The sequence below is a fragment of the Chelonia mydas genome, chromosome 15 (genome assembly GCF_015237465.2).
Source record: "Chelonia mydas isolate rCheMyd1 chromosome 15, rCheMyd1.pri.v2, whole genome shotgun sequence".
In the NCBI taxonomy this organism is placed as follows: Eukaryota; Metazoa; Chordata; order Testudines; family Cheloniidae; genus Chelonia; species Chelonia mydas.
Genome location: NC_057856.1, coordinates 31,694,084 through 31,710,889, shown reverse-complemented (window position 1 = coordinate 31,710,889; position 16,806 = coordinate 31,694,084). Strand labels below are relative to the sequence as shown.

General features: G+C 49.3%; 1 long non-coding RNA gene across 2 annotated transcripts in view; it reads left to right on the top strand.

The window, feature by feature from the left end:
- The first annotated feature begins 5,295 nt into the window (after positions 1-5,295).
- LOC122463061 overlaps positions 5,296-16,806 on the top strand; it is a 28,882-nt gene continuing 17,371 nt past the window's right edge. For both annotated transcript variants that reach the window (XR_006286038.1, XR_006286037.1), the window contains exons 1-2: positions 5,296-16,047; positions 16,450-16,731. This is a non-coding gene — a long non-coding RNA (uncharacterized LOC122463061). The remainder of the gene's footprint in view (positions 16,048-16,449; positions 16,732-16,806) is intronic.

Below are 16,806 nucleotides of genomic sequence, written 5' to 3'. Positions count from 1 at the left end.
GGGGCTCACACACAGAAGGCTGGTTAATGTCCAGTCTTGGGGGCTAGAGAGAAGGTGGAGTGCACCCATATTTATGCAGGGACAGAGCCAGTGCCTAGAGTGGGGGTCCCTCCTGGAGCAGTCCAGTGTCTTATATCCCTTCTTAGCCAGCCTACGCTCTTCTCACCACCTCCATCCAGGATCAAGTGCCGTTGTTCCAAGGTATTGAAAGATGCCAAGCACCTCCTTGGAAACCCACTAAGGACTCCCGCTGCTGAGATGGGCCTGGAGTGTAAAGAGCTCTTCTAGGTCTCCGGCACCATTCCCACTCCTTTAAACTCGCTGGATTATAATATGCATCAAAGCAGAGAAAATGTCTATGATGCACTTGAACCAGCAGATCCTCAATGCTGAGACTGGGGGAAGAGAGCTGGAAGAGGCCTTGTGCTGGGCCTGGGTTAACACAGACCTGGGTTACAATCAGCTTTGTGCTACCAGCTGGCATGTGAGCTGCCGAGCCACTGGTGAGTTTGCACAAGGTCACAGAATGAGTTTGTTCTGAAACTTCTCATCCAGTGACACATGGCCAGAAGTCACTTTCTAACTGCAGGGGACATTTTTCAGACTGGGTCACTAATACAGGACCCTATTCTTGCAGCCTTTACTCAGGCAGATTTCACATTACTCCAGGATCAGACTCAAAACCAGAGCTTTCCCTACAATTGATTGTAATTTTAGCCTCACATATGTGACTTTTATACCTTCCCCTTTAAACACTTTCTGTTTCTTTGTACAGCTGATTAGAATGTAAATAACATTTCAGTTGTCATTGTTTAAAAAGTTCAATGTCTAGAATTAGCATCTGCATCTGGGGCTGGGGATTTCCCTTTCCCCATTGATCACAAGCTCTCGTGAATACCAGCTTCTTTCTTCAAACTCTAGGAGGTTATTGAAGACAGAGGGCCTTGCCAGTGGAAACATTGAATCTTTTTCATATTTGGAAAGACGCTGCAGGTAGAAGAGGCTGCCTTCCAGGTATGTTATAGCCAGACTGTCCCAGAAAACAGTCTGCCTCTGAGCGCTGGGACGCTAGGTAATAGTGCAGACATGTGAGTCAATAAACAGCACTGTCAGAGAGCTGGCTCGTGGGACCAGCTGGGATTAAGAGGCTTATTCATAACTTTTTCAAACTTTTGTAGACGGGATAAAATAAACAGCATATTTTAAAATTGACCCCCCCCCCATACTCTGCCCCCACCTCTTTGGGGTGGAATTTAGCAGATATAAGCCAATTAGAGGGAAGACTATCAAATGCAAAAGGACAGTTCTATCAGAGATGATCTGCTCCGCCCATCCAGGTAAAGTAACTCAAGATGGCTGCTGATCAGTCAGTGATTTCTGGCTCAGATTGACAGGGGCTCACCTCTCAATGCCGCAGCTCCTTTGCCTCTAGTGGTCGTTTCCCAGTCGAAGACACATCACATTTACGCTCTGTGCATTTGCCTCTCTTTGAGTTTTTGTTCTCATTCCATCTTGGAATCCAAGCTTTGCAGAAGCAAAGGGAGTGAGAACGTACAGATCACGCAGCTTTTAGGGATCCGCTTTTCTACATAAGGAACAACGAACGGAGAGCATTTAACGTGCATACAGATAGATGCTGCAGCTAACACACGCCCAAACACCCTGATCCTTAGCATGGCAGCACTCTATACATGCAAAGTGTTGAGAAAAAAACCGTAACACATGGGTACTCCCCACCCACAGTGCCTGCTTGTGTCAAGGTGTGATGCTGAAAGGGGTCCTTGTTTCCGAAGCTGCCAGCTAGCCACCTGCTTCTTGCTGAGTTGTCCACGGCTCTGCCCTCTGCCCAAGTCACACAAACCTCGGTCCCCTCCTGGGGCAATAATATCCAAACTGACAGGAACAAAACTCTTCTATCCTGCCCAGAATCAATCCCCTGCACATATTTTGCCCTTCCCCTGGGATTTGCAGAGTTCCTCCTCACTCCATCACAGAGGGCTGCCTCTCAGGGCCTTGTTCCTGGAGGCTCTGCTGACCCTCAGGGCGTCTTCTCTGGAGCCTCTCTTCCCAGCCTTCTCCAAGTTTGCTTAGGAACACTGGGCTTGCTCCTCACTCCCTCTCTGTTCCCTGCATCCCCTTTCTGCTACACACTTCCTGGCTTTCTACTAATCAGCCTGCTCCTGCCCAGCTGGCTTCATGATCAGTTAAGCCTGGCTCCTGCCCTCCAGGTACAGCCTGGTCTGTTAATTGCCTCGTAGGCCCACATTAGTCCATTCAGGGCCTGTGTGGGGCACGCCTCATCACTGCATGACTATCCTGAGTAGGGTGACCAGATGTCCCGATCTTATAGAGACAGTCCCAATACTCGGGGCTTTGTCTATTATAGAAGTCTAGCACCCGCCCTGGTCCCCGTCCCAATTGTTCTCACTTACTATCTGGTCACCCTAGTCCTGAGCCTTGATTTCTCATGAGTTGGTCAATGATGCATTGACTTATGGGCACTTGGAGAAGTGGTGATTAATGAAGAGGACAGGTCACTGATACAGAGTGATCCAGATTGCTTGGTAAGCAGAGCATAAGCAAACAATATGCTTTTTAACAAGGTCAAATGGAAAGTCATACATCTAGGAACAAAGAGTATAGGCCATACTTACAGGATGAGGACCTCTCTCCAGGGTATCAGGACTCTGAAAAGGATTTTGGGGTCATGGTGGCTAGTCAGTTAAACATGAACTCCCAGTGCAATGCTGTGGCCAAAAGGACTAATGCAATCCTTGGCTGTATAAACAAGGGAATCTTGAGTAGAGAGGTTATATTCCCTCTGTATTTAGCACAGGTGTGACAATGACTGGAATATTGTGTCCAGTTCTGGTGTCTGCACTTAAGTAAAGATGCTGAAAAATTGGAGAGGGTTCAGAGAAGAGTCACAAGAATGATTAAAGGTTTGGAAAATGCCGTATGGGACTTTAGGAGCTCAATCTATTTAGCTTCTCAAAGTCAAAGTTAAGGGGTGACTTGATCACAGTCTAGAAGTATCTACACAGGGAGCAGAATCTGATAATCGGGGGCTCTTTCATCTCACAGACAGAGACATAACAAGATCCAATGGTGTGAAGCTGAAGCTAGACAAAGTCAGACTAGAAATAAGGTGCAAGTCCGAACAGTGAGGGAATAACTTACAATTTTCCAGTGATGGAGAATCCACCCTAACCCTGGGTAAATTGTTCCAATGGTTAACATCAAGATGGGATATTTCTCTAAAGGAGATGCTTTAGTTCAAACAGGAATTAACTCAGGGGAATGCTCTGGCCTGCGTTACAGGAGACCACATTAGATGCTCACAGTGGTCCCTTCTGGCTTTGTATTCTATGACTCTGAGTTACATGCAACTCTGAATAAATAAAACAATACAGCTCCAAGCAGATCAGCTGGAAGCTCTCTGGAGTGCTGTGACCCAGGGATCATTCAGGGCTGGTGGGAAGTGCTTGGAGCGCCAATCACAGTTCTAAACACTGCTCTGGAAAGTCCTTCCCTTGGAATTCCTTATCATCAAAAAATGTAATTTGCAAGAGTTAAAGAACTCAGTGGCACCTGGAAGGCAGCCCTCATGGGGACTCCTGAGCACTCTCCTTTTACAGTATTGTTTGCAGAAAGAGAAACATTTCTGCCACACTTGTCACATGTATTTGAAAAACATATTAATCATTTAAACAAATATTAGCTCCAAAAGCCTATAAATACAATCACAGGGAGGAATATACCCTTTGTTATAATATTACAATGAAAAATATGCTAATATAGTCGCCTAATTGATTGTGTTTGAATAACTTCTTTTGTGACAGTAAATGTTTGTGGCAGCATCATTGAAATACGAAATGGAGAGCCGGGCGTCCGCAAGGATTGCGTGTGCCTTTGCAACCGCTCCCGACTGGACGGGGAAGTGCTTTTCCTCCAGGGCTTCTGAGTCTGAGTTCACACAGTACCGACGTCATGACAGATGTCATCATGCTGGCCCTGTTCCCAGTCCTTGTACTCATGCGGCGAGAGAACTGCTAGATGGTCTGCTGCTCTGGGCAGAGATATTCCTGGCCTAACTGTGCAAAGGAGAGAGAGGGCTGCTTTTGTAGAGACCCTGCACTCTGGGATGGTCTCTTGATGCACTAAATGAGCAACATGAGTCAAAGGGCAACGACTGCAAACCTGGAAGACGTGAAAGTGTGGCCAAGAGTGATGCACAAAGAAATGCCAAATAAGGGATAAATCATAAAGGGCCAGATTCAGGCTTGGTGCAGCAGCTGTCCCTGCTGTGGTTGCAACCGCTTATACCAGCTCTGGATTCGTCCCAAATAACGTGCACGTGGAGACAGGCCGAGTGCAGCATCATATCAGCTTTTGCTCTGTTGAGGAGGACAGAGAAAACCCTGCGCCCGCAAATGACTTTGCATTTTTAAAAACTTTCTTTTTGTTCCGTTGCCATGGGACTATACAGAGGGGCATTTGATTTAAAGCGAGGTCACCAAAGGGAGGTAAGTTAAAGGGATACAGCCCATAGAACTGAGCACGACCAGGCTAATAAGAACATAAGACTGGCCATAGTGGGGTTAGACCAATGCTCCATCAAGCCCAGAATCCTGTCTCTGACGCTGGCCGATGCCAGATGCTTCAGAGGGAATGAAGAGAATAGGGCAATTATTGAGTGATCCATCCCGTCCCAGCTTCTGGCAGTCAGTGTTTAGGGACACCCAAAGCATGGGCTTGTGTCCCTGAAGATCTTGGCTAATAGCCGTTGATGGATCTATCCACCATGAACTTATCTTGTTCTTTTTTGAACCCCGTTCTACTTTTGATCTTCACAGCATCCCCTGCCAATGAGTTCCAAAGGCTACTGTGCCTTGTGTGAAGAAATACTTCCTCTTGTTTGTTTTAAACCTGCAGCCTGTTAATTTCATTGGGTGACACCTGGTTATTGAGGAAGGTCAGTGACGGGCAGCAGTGGGAGGGAGCAGAGAGCCGGAGGTACCTGGAAGCACTGATTCGTTTGGCAGTGACAGAGGACTCAGGCCTGTGAGGGACCCCTGCCTGGTCCTTGGAGGGCTCTGCAGAGATTCCCAGACTGCATTGTCAGCAAATGCAGAATGCTATCCACGCACTGCCAGGAGCCAGGGTCTGTGCACGAATGCAGACCGGCACGCACTGGCCAGCTAGGCATTTTGCTGGGTTTGCGGGAGGAGGAAACAAATCTTGTTCGGTCCCATTCGCTTTGCTTGCATGCAGCTCACCAGAAAGAAGGTTTTTATCAATGCTGTCGTCTTGTGCCAAGTGAACCCAGAGGCTGACATCTGGTGGGCTGGGGCAGAGGAAGGGAGTGTTGCACAAAACTCTTGGGTTTTCTGCCTGTTTTCTCAGCCTGCCACACCTGTGAGACTCATGATCTTCTGCAACTTTAGTCATAGGCAAAACTTTACTCTTTCCATTCGCAGAGAAGACAGCAAACTCTCCCCTGCCCCTGTTCTGCGAGAGACCCACAACTCTTTGCCCCAGCTGAAACGGTGTCATGTTTACTGCATGCCCAGCGAGCATGGTGCAGAGGCCTGGAACTCCGGACGGTACAGGTGCTTGTGAGTCAGCGTCGGCTGCCGCGCGGGAGCTGCACGGGAACAATGCCCGACTCACAAAGCTCCCTTTATGCTGCCGCTTCCCACCGTTTCTGGTTTGCTGAGATAAGTATCTGGACTATCTGGTTACAGCTCAGGCTGTTAGGCTTTCAGAATTGATCTGAATACAGTGGTGGGGGGAATTTTTCTTCAAGGCTAAATGGTTTGCGCGGGGGGGGTGAGTTGCAAGATAATAGTTTAATTATGAATGGCTTGTGTTTTTCACCCTGTTGCTTTGCTTAAGCTGGTAGCAATATCTGAAGATGAGGGAAAATCCATTTGTTGAGCCTTTGCTCCAGCACATACAAAAGGTGGGTTTGTTCCAGGGACTCAGAATGTGAGAGAGAATGAACACTGGGAGAGCATACAAAGTGGGGCTCTTAAGCCGCTATCGACAAAGGAGGCACAAGGCTACCCCCAGCCGGTTACCTGGCGATAGTTGTGTGTAGTGGTACCTGCTGGGACAGGGAGCAGGAAGGAGCCGAGATGCCGTGATGGGAGGTGCAGTAGACAGGAGATAGCTAGACGGAGCAGACGGGTTCAGAGCACATTGGGGCGAAGGGGAGAGAACAGAATGAAAAGAGGAGACAGCAGCTGTGGAATGAGGCAGAAACCTTGGTTCCACAGGCGGGGGGTTTGGCTGGAGAGTGGTGTGTGTCCCCTTGGCTCCTCGTGTCCTGCCCCGCGTGGAGTCATTTACACCTAGGCAGAGTGGGTGTGAACTACGGCTGTTCTGGGTTGGCGGCATGTCACCCCACTCGGGGCTTGCTCTGCATGGGTTTAAATGGCGACCCAGGATGCAGGCCAGAGCCAGGCCCTGGTGCCTCTCTTTTCTAACACATCGTTTGTCAAATCATTTCCGAAAACAACAGAAAATCTCCCCACTGCTCCCTGATCGCAGCAGCTGGCGGCCAGGCACGAAGGGAAGGGAAACATGCAGGAAGGATTTCAGAGTAGCAGCCGTGTTAGTCTGTATCCGCAAAAAGAAAAGGAGTACTTGTGGCACCTTAGAGACTAACCAATTTATTTGAGCATAAGCTTTCGTGAGCTACAGCTCACTTCATCGGATCCAGGAAGGAGTTCAGCATAACAGCACTTAAGGAAAATACTGTAAACCCCTCTTGAAATACCCATCAAACACAATTAGCAGGGCACTGATATACCTAAACAACTGGCATGTGTCTCCTTTTATGCTTTGCTGGATACCTTCCAAGCTGATAATTACACTGTGCTGGGTTTCGAGATGAGTGGCTGCAAGTGTCTCTTCTGGAAGGGGTTCAGGAACGGATAGCCTAGCAATGCAGACCCTGCACTTCTCAGTATAGCTGTCCTTTGTGGCTGGACCCTCCTGGGGACTTTTCTAGAGATGGAACCTCCTGTCCAGTGGCTGGACCAGCTGTATGTGTGTGTCGGGACTGCTGCCAGCAGGATTTCATCTGGACCCACATGCCTGTAGGATGCTGCTCCACCAGGTGAGACCAGAGGGAGCCTTCTCTGGGCAAGATGGCAGCAGCTGGAAGCCACTGAAGCTGCAGCTCTAATATGGACTTGGCCATAGCTCCAAAGCAGTGAGATCACAAACAACAATGCGATTGATGGGGTGAAGTAACCCTGTGTGAGATCATGACTGTCCCTAGCGCGCTCCAGGCTCAGCGTCAGGGAGCATGCTGTGAACTGGAGCAAAGGCTCCAGGATTCTCCCTCCTCTCCCGTAGCGCGCGTGTGATGTCCTGACCTGCAGAACTGTCCTTGGTGGGGACAGCCTGGTACCCTTGCTCACAAATAGCGTTTTTCCTGGCTTGTACCTCTACGTGGCGGGGAGACTGATTGCCTTTGGGCTGGTGGAGGGCTCATGGTGCCTTCGCTTGTGGAGTGGCCTGGCTCACTCCCTGGGGTTCTGGGAGCGGATGGTCAGGTTTGGGCTCTGATCCAGCCCCTAGCAGTGGCAAAGATCTTGTGTGGTGGGTGAGTGCTGAGCTTGTGTAGAGTGGCGCACCCCAGCACCTGCTTTATTGCAGAGGTCCCTGCAGGTAGGGGTGCAAGGAATAAACGTCTGTCAGACAGGAGCCAATGAATCGCCGTCGGGAGCGCCTCTGCTGTGGCTTCTTGTGCCTGCTCATGCCGGTGCATGATGCTCGGGAGGAAGGAGCACCACCTGCTAGTGCTCCAGGCTACGTATGTGGGGTTCCTTCCTGATAACCGGAGGCAGGCAGTTTGTGGCCTGAAGCATGAAGGCTGGTAAAAGCCCGTGGAACATGCGCGCTTGCTCAGCGTAGCGGTTTCTCTGAAACATGGCAAGTGTCTCCTTCCCAGACTCTTTCAATCCTTCCAAACAGTTTGTCTCCATGAATCCCTTGCAGTGACTACGTGCTGCTGCAAGGACGTCCCCTTTGTGCTGCAGACAATGTTGTCGGTGCATCCTCGTCGCTTGCTGCCTTTCCATGGCTCGTTTGGCTCTTGCAGCTCCAAGACCCCCATCTATTATTCCTCCCACATCCCATTATCTCCTTCTTCCATTCTCTGAAGGCTGGAAGCTGCAGAGTTCAGCTGTGAGCTGTGGATGCCGTCTGAGTGCGGTGTCTCATCTTGCACATTTGGGTAAGTCAGCCATGGAATTATCCTATAATGTGGAAATCATACAATTTCTCTCTGATCTTCCCTGAGCTTAGCATTTCATCTCGCTTATACCAAATGCAGCATGACTAAGTAGGCAAGAAAGGGATTTGAGCCCTTTTGTTACTTAAAATGTGAATTAGACGTTCCTGAGGGAAGTTTGTGTTGCATTTGCAAGTTAAAAATGCATCAATTATCTGTACATGGACCCTTCTAACGTGATGGTGAGAGAGGTCGCGGTGGAGCTGGCGGCCGGGGACACGCTGCAAGGAGGGGTAACCTGCTCAGCACATTGCACATTCCCTGCTACTCTGGGCTAACGTGCGTCTGTCCATCCCTTATGAGCTGCACATGCCAGAGCACTGCAGACAGGCCAGGAACCCTGCCCAGCCTCCCTGCAGCCGCTGCGTCTCTCATGCTCAGCTTCTCCCAGGAGATTTATCCCTCTTGGGTCCTGGCAGATAAACGATGACGTAGGGACAGACAGGAAAAGCAGCAGTGGGAAGGCCGAGGTTCTAACGTAGGGCTCCGTCCCCATGCCGGGCAGCCTGCCCGTGGAGCGGCTATCCCAGATGACAGCTCACTGGGAGGATGGCACATGCAGGCAGGGAAGAGCCTTGGCGCCCTCCATGGGACTGTGCAACCCAGCTGTTAACCCCGCTGCATGCAGCAGCACTGGGAGTTTGGAGGAGACGCACAAATGCTGTCCCAGCCGTTGGCATTAAACTACAGTGGAACACGGTCTATGTCGGTGAATATTTCTCTCTCACACACTGATTTACCTCTTCAGGCAGCTGTACAAATATTAACTAACTCTCACATCTCGGTCAGCTAAGCAGGGCGTTAGTCCTATTTTAGGGAAGGGGAAACTGAGGTAGCAGGGGAAGTGACTTGTCTAGCGCAAGAGAACAAGTCAGTGTCAGAGGCAGGACTGGAACCCAGGAGTCCTAGCTCCCAGGGCTGTGGCCAGGCCACATGTGGCTCTGCCAGAAGAGTGGCACAATCCAGGTAAACTGCTTCCCTCCCTCATGCCTCCTCCTTTCCCTGCGCTTGTCCTGTGTGCTGTGAGTCCCCATATTCAGAGGACACTGACCCAGCAGCGGGGCTGAGATGTGAACAAGTGGCACGTCTCCTCAGGTGCATTGGTGTGTATGCTCCGTTTTGTGCAAACCCTAGAGGAGATTGGGGCAAGGCCTGGCTGGAAATCTGGGCTACCACCACAGCAGAGAGCAGTTCTGAAGTAATGGCTGCAATGTAGAATCATTCCGATGTTCGGGTTTATCAGTAACGGCCAGGGCCTGCTTTCCCCCCATGTGCTGCTCCTGCCAGTGCCCCCAGACTGTTTGGTTGATTTACGAAGAAAAAGAAAACTCTTGTAAAGAAGGTATTAAAGGGGAAGCCATCTATCTGCTTTATGTAGTCGGTTCTAATCTGAGAATCTAAATGGATTATGAACATGAGATGCCCGACGTGGTCTGAGGAGATAAGGCCAGATAAGACCACACACATAAAGAGGCAATTAGTTATTGGATTACGGGTTTTTTCATGTACATAACTTGGTAGGTAGGGAAAAACTCCACCACTTTTTCTGTCTGCTGATTGGCAATGGCCGATGGGACCGAGGTGTGTGCCATGAGCCGTAAGAGCGGGCACCTGGAGATGTTCATGTAAAGCAGAGTCCGTGCTGGGCCGGGCTGCATGGGTAAGGCATAGCCCGGAGGAGCTGTGCTGCTGGTTGAGGTTGGCTGAGCCTCTGGTGCTACCAGGCCCCAGGGGCTGGTGTTCAGGTGACATCGATGGGGAGCCCTGACTCCAAAACACGTGGTCCCCTTGCGAGCCCAAGGCTGCTGGCATTTTCTGCGCAGAGCCTGGCTTGCTCCTGGAGCGGCCAGTGTGTAAGGGAGGGTGGGTCTGTACACGAGGGCCTTTGCTTTCTGCTCCTCTCCCCGTGGGGACTGTGCTCTGTGCTCCGGGCTGGACACTGCCGCGAGCCGTGCTGACAGGGGAGGCGCATCAATCGCAAACTGATCAGCTCCACCCCGCAGAAGGGTGAGGACATGGGGGCCCCCATCACGCTCTGATGCTTGTAGCCCACAGACGGGGCAGCTCCCTCAGAGCCAAAGCTTGCAATGGGGGTTGGATTGGGGACTTTCATCACTGTGCAGCATAGCAGCCCGTTCCAGGGGCCAGCTCCTGCAGTCCCTGGTTCTGGGGCTGAGTAAGAGTTTGTAGGGTCAGGCCCAGGCTTTGCTTCTTCTGTTCCAGCTCCCTGCTAGAGAGCTCCATCTAAGACATTTCACTGACATGTCTATAACAAGGGCCCCACCGCTAAGCAGAGGTTAGAACAACCTGCTGCTGGCTCTTAGCCCTCCCTCATTTTCTCTTGGCTAGAAATTGGATGAATGCAGTGCTTAAAGGCACTCTAACTTGCAGTATAAATTGCATTGCCTTATACTGCAAAAGGTCAAGCCGGATGACTTGATGAAATGGATTGACCTACTGAACAGCACTTCAGTCTATTTAAGGACAACCAATCGCAGCAAGACAGAATGGAGAAGTTGACCTAGAGAGAGGGGAAAATATGAATGAATAAATATTATTTCCTGCCCATGGATTATCCATCCTGGGTGGATTTGCAAACACAGCTAATGTACACCAAAGCCACGCGTTATCTGCACAGGTTCCTGCATTCTTTCCTCATGCACCAAGTTAATTCCTGTTGGCTTTCCCCAGCTTTAACATAAGACTGTAAGAATGGCCATCCTCGGTCAAGACCAAAGGTCCATCTAGCCCAAAATCCAGTCTGCTGACAGTGGCCAGTGCCAGGTGCCCCAGAGGGAAGGAACAGAGCAGGTAACTGTCAAATGATCCATCCCCTGTCGGCCAACGGCCAACCTATGGCCTTCACTGTGTTCGTCTCCTCCACTCCACTGTGGGGGTCACTATAGCTCTTGTTAAAGGTGTTTCTGGCCCTACCAGCCCCTAATATGCAAGAGAGAAATGAAAACGCCTTGTGCAGGTTACACTTTCTAATACCAGGCCCCAAACCGTATGGCTGCTCTTGGAACGGCATGGGCCTGGACGGTGAGCAGAGGGGCTCAGGAGCAGCTGACACAGGGAGTGGCAGCAGGTGTGGGAGGAAGTGGTTGAATCCCCACAGGATCCCCTTTGCTGGAGCTCCGAGGGAGGGGACATGGGCAGGATAGGAGGGGCAGGGCATCTGTCTCTCTCTCTTTCTGGCACCATCCTTAACGGATACCTCTGTCAACAGGCAACACTTGCTTCAGCATTAACTTCCGCTGGGCTCCCCGGCAGGTGATACCCTACAGCTGCTCAAGAGACACAGCACACAGCAACAATTGTTCAGAGGTGCTGATCGCCCACTGCTCCTCTTGGGCTTCAGGTGGAGTTGTGGGGCTGGGTACCTCTGGAAAGCAGGGGCTGGCAGCCTGTGCCCTTGGCTACTTCCTTCTCCTAATGTGGGAGGATCACTGGGAAGCTCTGTGAGATCACCTTTGGGAAGTTGGAGTTGCCTGGTCTCTCTGTGGGTTTCTCCATGGAGAAGAGGTAACTAAGTAGGACTTACTGGTAACCACCTTGTAGCTGCTAAATATGCATAGGCTCTGGAATGCAACAGGGCAATTACAGAGCTCTGCAAGGGCTGCAAAAATATCCATGAACTGTTGGGTTGAATAAAACCATTAACTTGGTTCAAATTGTATTTGAGCCCTAACGTCCACACCAGGAGAGTTCTTCTCAGAACAGCAATCCTGGGTTGAGCAAGCGTGTATGAATATCTAGTCACATGGAGTATTTGTGCCTGACTTGTTCATGGGACCGTCAAAGCTCCTTGCAGGTTTTAATCATCTGTCAATCAGATCAGGGAGCATAAAAATACCATGTGACTTACATGACCAGTCACACAGCATGCATAGCAGAATGCTCAAAGCAATCGTTACAATGCAGAGTTCATGAGCCATCAATGGGCTGAAATACGTTCTTATGACCCATTTTTGAATAAAACACACAGACTTTGAAATTGAAGTCTACTTGTGCATAATTAGCCCTATTGCTCTTTGCAAAATTTGTGGTTTAAATTATTCCCTGCAAATAGTTTGGATCTACTGAGCTTAATTACTACACTCCAGGCAAGGAAACTCCCATGTTCAACTCTCTTAGATCGGGTTCACTGGGGGGGGTTTTTACAGATCACAATGTGAGCCCTGTGCTCACTGGGACCTCTAGGTGCTACTGTCATTTAACCACCATCCAAGCCAGCGTTCTTGTCCTCAAAACTGCCGTACAGGTTGTTTGTTCTGTCAAACTCTCCCTCAGAAAGTGTAGGGCATTATTCTACATTCATGGTCCAAACGGAGAGTTATTAACAAGGCACTGTGACACCACCATGGAAAGCTGTTGTGGTTCTGAGTCAGTGATGGCCAGTAGCATGCTGTAGCAGGATGCATGTATTACATGGTCGTTATTAAGTCACAGATAACATCGGTCTCTCTGTAAATTACCACTGGACACAAATATTTACGTGCTATCTATTTTTCCTCACTGGAGCTGTATCTGCAACTTTTCTCAGCTGAGCACATGTTACAATGATGCTGAAGCTGTGCAGAAAATGTCACACACAAAGGGGAACCGGTAACATTCAACATTTTGCCACTGCCTGTTTGCAAATTTCCTTCAGGCACAAAAGTATTTTTCACACCAGCACAGGAGTCCCTCTTCCCTATTCCTCTACGTGTCAAATCTCATTTGCTCTCAAACACCTCTGGTGATGGAGCCCTGACAACTTCCCTGGATAAATTATTCTGTTGCCCGATTGACCTCTTCATTACAAATGCTTTGCCCTAATGGAGAACTTGAATTTTCCCTTTGCCAGTTTAAGGCTGTTATCTTTGACACAGAAAAATTCCACCCCTCCCCCTTTCCTATTTATGTTACCCACCAGCCTTTTGTTGCCTCTGGGCTATATCTTTGTCAAGTCCTCCATGTCAAGGCAATGACTGGCTAGAAGCACCTAGTCTGCAGCTTGTTTCAGGGAGGAATTGCTCTGATAGCTATGGAAAGGAGTGTGGGGGGGTCTAACTGCTGTTAAGTCTAAACACAAAAAATGGAAAGTGGTAAGGGCCGCACCTGGCCAGCTGCAGAAGGGAACTTTCCCTGCACAGAGTAAAGGAAGCTCAAGCAATTCTCTCCCCAACCCTGGTACCAAGATGGAACTAAGACAGGCTACAGCTGGGCCAGGGAACCATGCAGCTGACACTTCTCATGGCATGACAAAATAAAATATATGGAACAGAAAAGGGTTACCCGCACCCGGATCCTTGGACATCAGTCTTATTCCTAAAAAACGTTGGAAAGAAATGTATGCACAATCCATTATTTTCTGGTAACCTTTTCAACTCCATCTGTTTGTTTTCATTTTGACAGACTCTCTCTCGGCTTCCAGCACAATTTGCTTTGCTCTGGAAGTTTAGCACAGTGTCGCTTTTCCTGCTGACCTATGTGTTCCCTGTTACTGCACTTCCGGAGTGCAAGCTGATCTAAGAAGGACTTCACTTTGCTCCTGTAATCATTGTATTACAGCCAGACTCCTTTATAACTGATAAACCCCTTGTCTCTTTGCAATACAGCTGTGCTCCACAGAAGTGTGAGGTAGGGTGATTCCAGGTTAGGTACCAGCCAGCCAAGCTGCCAAACCTTGGTAGCCAGGCTTAAGCAGGGAAGCAGAAATGTCTCTTTGGAACTCAGCTCCTCGTGCTCTGTGAGCAGCCGACGGGATATGTTTTCCCTCCAGCCAGCCATGCTGCTCAGCAGCTCTTGGGAAGCATCCCAGCTGCTGCAAATGACAACGTGACTCAAGAAGCAGAATCGGGAGCTCTTTCCAGCTCCTAATTCACTTCCTTCAGTGAGATGAAAAGTTTAAAGGGGCCCAGCTGGCTTCAGAGTACAGCAGCTGGGCTGGGGGAGGGATAGGGTAGAAGAAGCTACCACTTGCACTGCCTTTTCAGATCAATATTACATGGGTGTTGTCTTTAAACTATTAGAAATCGGGCGTGAGATATTTGCATGGTCTTTCCTCACATTGGCTTTGTTCCCCGCCCATTGAACCCACTAGGCACATGCCGGGCTCTAGGGAGCGGCTCAAGCCAGGAGGCAGTGAGCCAAACTCAACCCTAGTCGTGCCATCAGGCAGAGAAAATTGCTGTGGCTTTATCACGTGCCTCACAATGCTGGGAGTTTTCCTTTCCTCAAGCGCCTAGCTCCTGGAGTCAAGTGAACATGCAAGACTCTCGTCTCCCTTGAAAAAATGTTTCTTGCCCTCCTGGGCATAGAGAAAGCATGATGCCCTCAGTGGGAAGACAAATTAAAGGAACCCGGCGTTTACTATTTAGAAAACTGGTATGAAACAAGGATGTTTGGGGGCTGACCCAGGATTTCTGATCGTGACCAGCGCTGCCACCAGCCATTTGCCGAGGTGCACAGCAAGCCATTTACATGCTGCATGAAGCTCGCCAGCTTGGAGAGTTTCTCAGAAATAAATGTAAGAGTGAGCCTGCTTTCCAAGTCCTTCCAAAGGGAGCTGCTTCTTCTCTCATCTTTAGGAGCAGTAATGCACGGGGGAGAATGCTAATTTCATTCCAAGGGTGAAGCAGAGTGGCAGTCAGACACTGGAAGTTTAAACCAACATTGATTTTCCTAGTGGCCCTTTAAACCTGAGCTAGATACAGTAGCATAGGGCACTCCTGGGACAGTATCACTGCCACTTAATTGATTTTGATTTTATTTTCACGGCAGCGGTGTAATTACGAAAGCCTGCCGTAATTATTGAAACACAACTAGAAGTATTTCATTATTAAAATACCCCTATGGCTTATTATTAATTCATTAAATAAATTTGGATTATATCTCTCAATAATTAATGTGCTGAAGTTTATTCTGTGAACTCTCCCTTTTATTAGAACTGTGTCAGTTGTTGGTTTGAAAGAAAAAAAATCCAAGTATTGGAAAAATATACAACCCTCTAAGTATGAAATAAAGTGAGACTGGGGAGACTTTGGTCTTGTTTGAAGCAGGTTATCCAGGAAACTATGTAACTGAGCTGACATAATCATTCAAGCTGTGTCTGTGGTTGGGAAACATTTCTCAAGCTGTCCAAAGATGAATGTGAACGGTATTTCAGGGGACGCAGTCTGGGATTGTGTCAGCGCCCAGCCTAGTAAGAAGTAGCTCCAGTGCGAGAGGCGGGGTTACCAGTCTGAAGGAGTCAATATTTAACTTTGGGCTTCAGTAAATTGGGAGAAAATGTGAATGTTCTGGGGCCAGATCATGGGGCAGTTAGTGGGAGTTTTGCCCAATGACTGAGTAAAAGTACCTGTCCAAGTATGGTGCCCAGGATCCGGACCAGGGTGCCTATCTTCCCCTGGCTGTTTCACTTTCCCTTTTGTGCATCCTCAGGTGAAGAGACCTGCAGATGTCACCTGCCTCCGAACGGCCTGTAATGATGTGCTGCACAGTACACCATATTGCTCCGGGGCTGCCCATGGAGCATGGACATCTTCCCTGCGAGTCACACACATGGCGCATCAGTGAGTACAGCTCACGACTCCGTGCTCCAAAATGGCACCGCCAAGGTGGCTAGCGGGAAATCCCCAGTAGATGCCAGCAGCCGTAGCACTTACCTCCACTTTTCAGATCTAATGGCACTTCGGCAAGAGCTGGAAAGGGCTCTCAAATAGCCAGGATCAGCAGCACCGTTCTGTTTTAAGGTACTTTCTCTGTGCTTTCTAAGGGACACAATTCTAAGGGTGGCATCACTTTTTGTGGACACAGTTTCCCACCTGCAAATCAGGCATTAGAGGCACACGTCTCCAGCGTTCCACCCCCAGGTCACATTGTGGGTGAAAACTGCATCCACAGAAAGGTAGGCCAGGCCTCAAACAACTGGAAGCGTTAGTCAGATAGTTAACGAAGCTCCAGCCACGGAGGGGAGGCAGTGTCTATACTAAGTTGGAGCACGAGTTGTAGCTGAAATCCTGGGATGTCCTAACCCTCCTGCAGCTCAGGAAATCTAAGTCTTATCTCCCCTACTGTTTTTCTCTCTGCCACACTATGGCGCCAGTATGGAAACTGTGAAATAATGCCATGTTTGTGGTATTTGTTTCCCCCAGCGAATCTCAAGAAGAGCGCTGGAAACCTGCCGGGAGCCTGTGCTTCCGAGAGCCTCAGACCCGTCTGATAGGTCCAAGTAGTGGAGTGACTTTGGATGCTTCTGTGCACCCAGTCTCCAGAAACTTTGGGGGCTTGCTCAGCACTCCTTGTCCCCAGGGATTCCTCAATCCACAGAACATTAAGAAGGTGAATGACACCAGGAGATACAAATATATAGCTGTCTCCCTTTACTGCTGCAGTTTGTAAAGGAAGCGTCCACCTTCGATAGCAGCAAAGGGAAGGTCAGTAAAGCACTGTGCTTCTCATTTACCAGGTCTGATTTTGTGAATGTGTTTTGTGCGTTTTCTGTGGGTGTT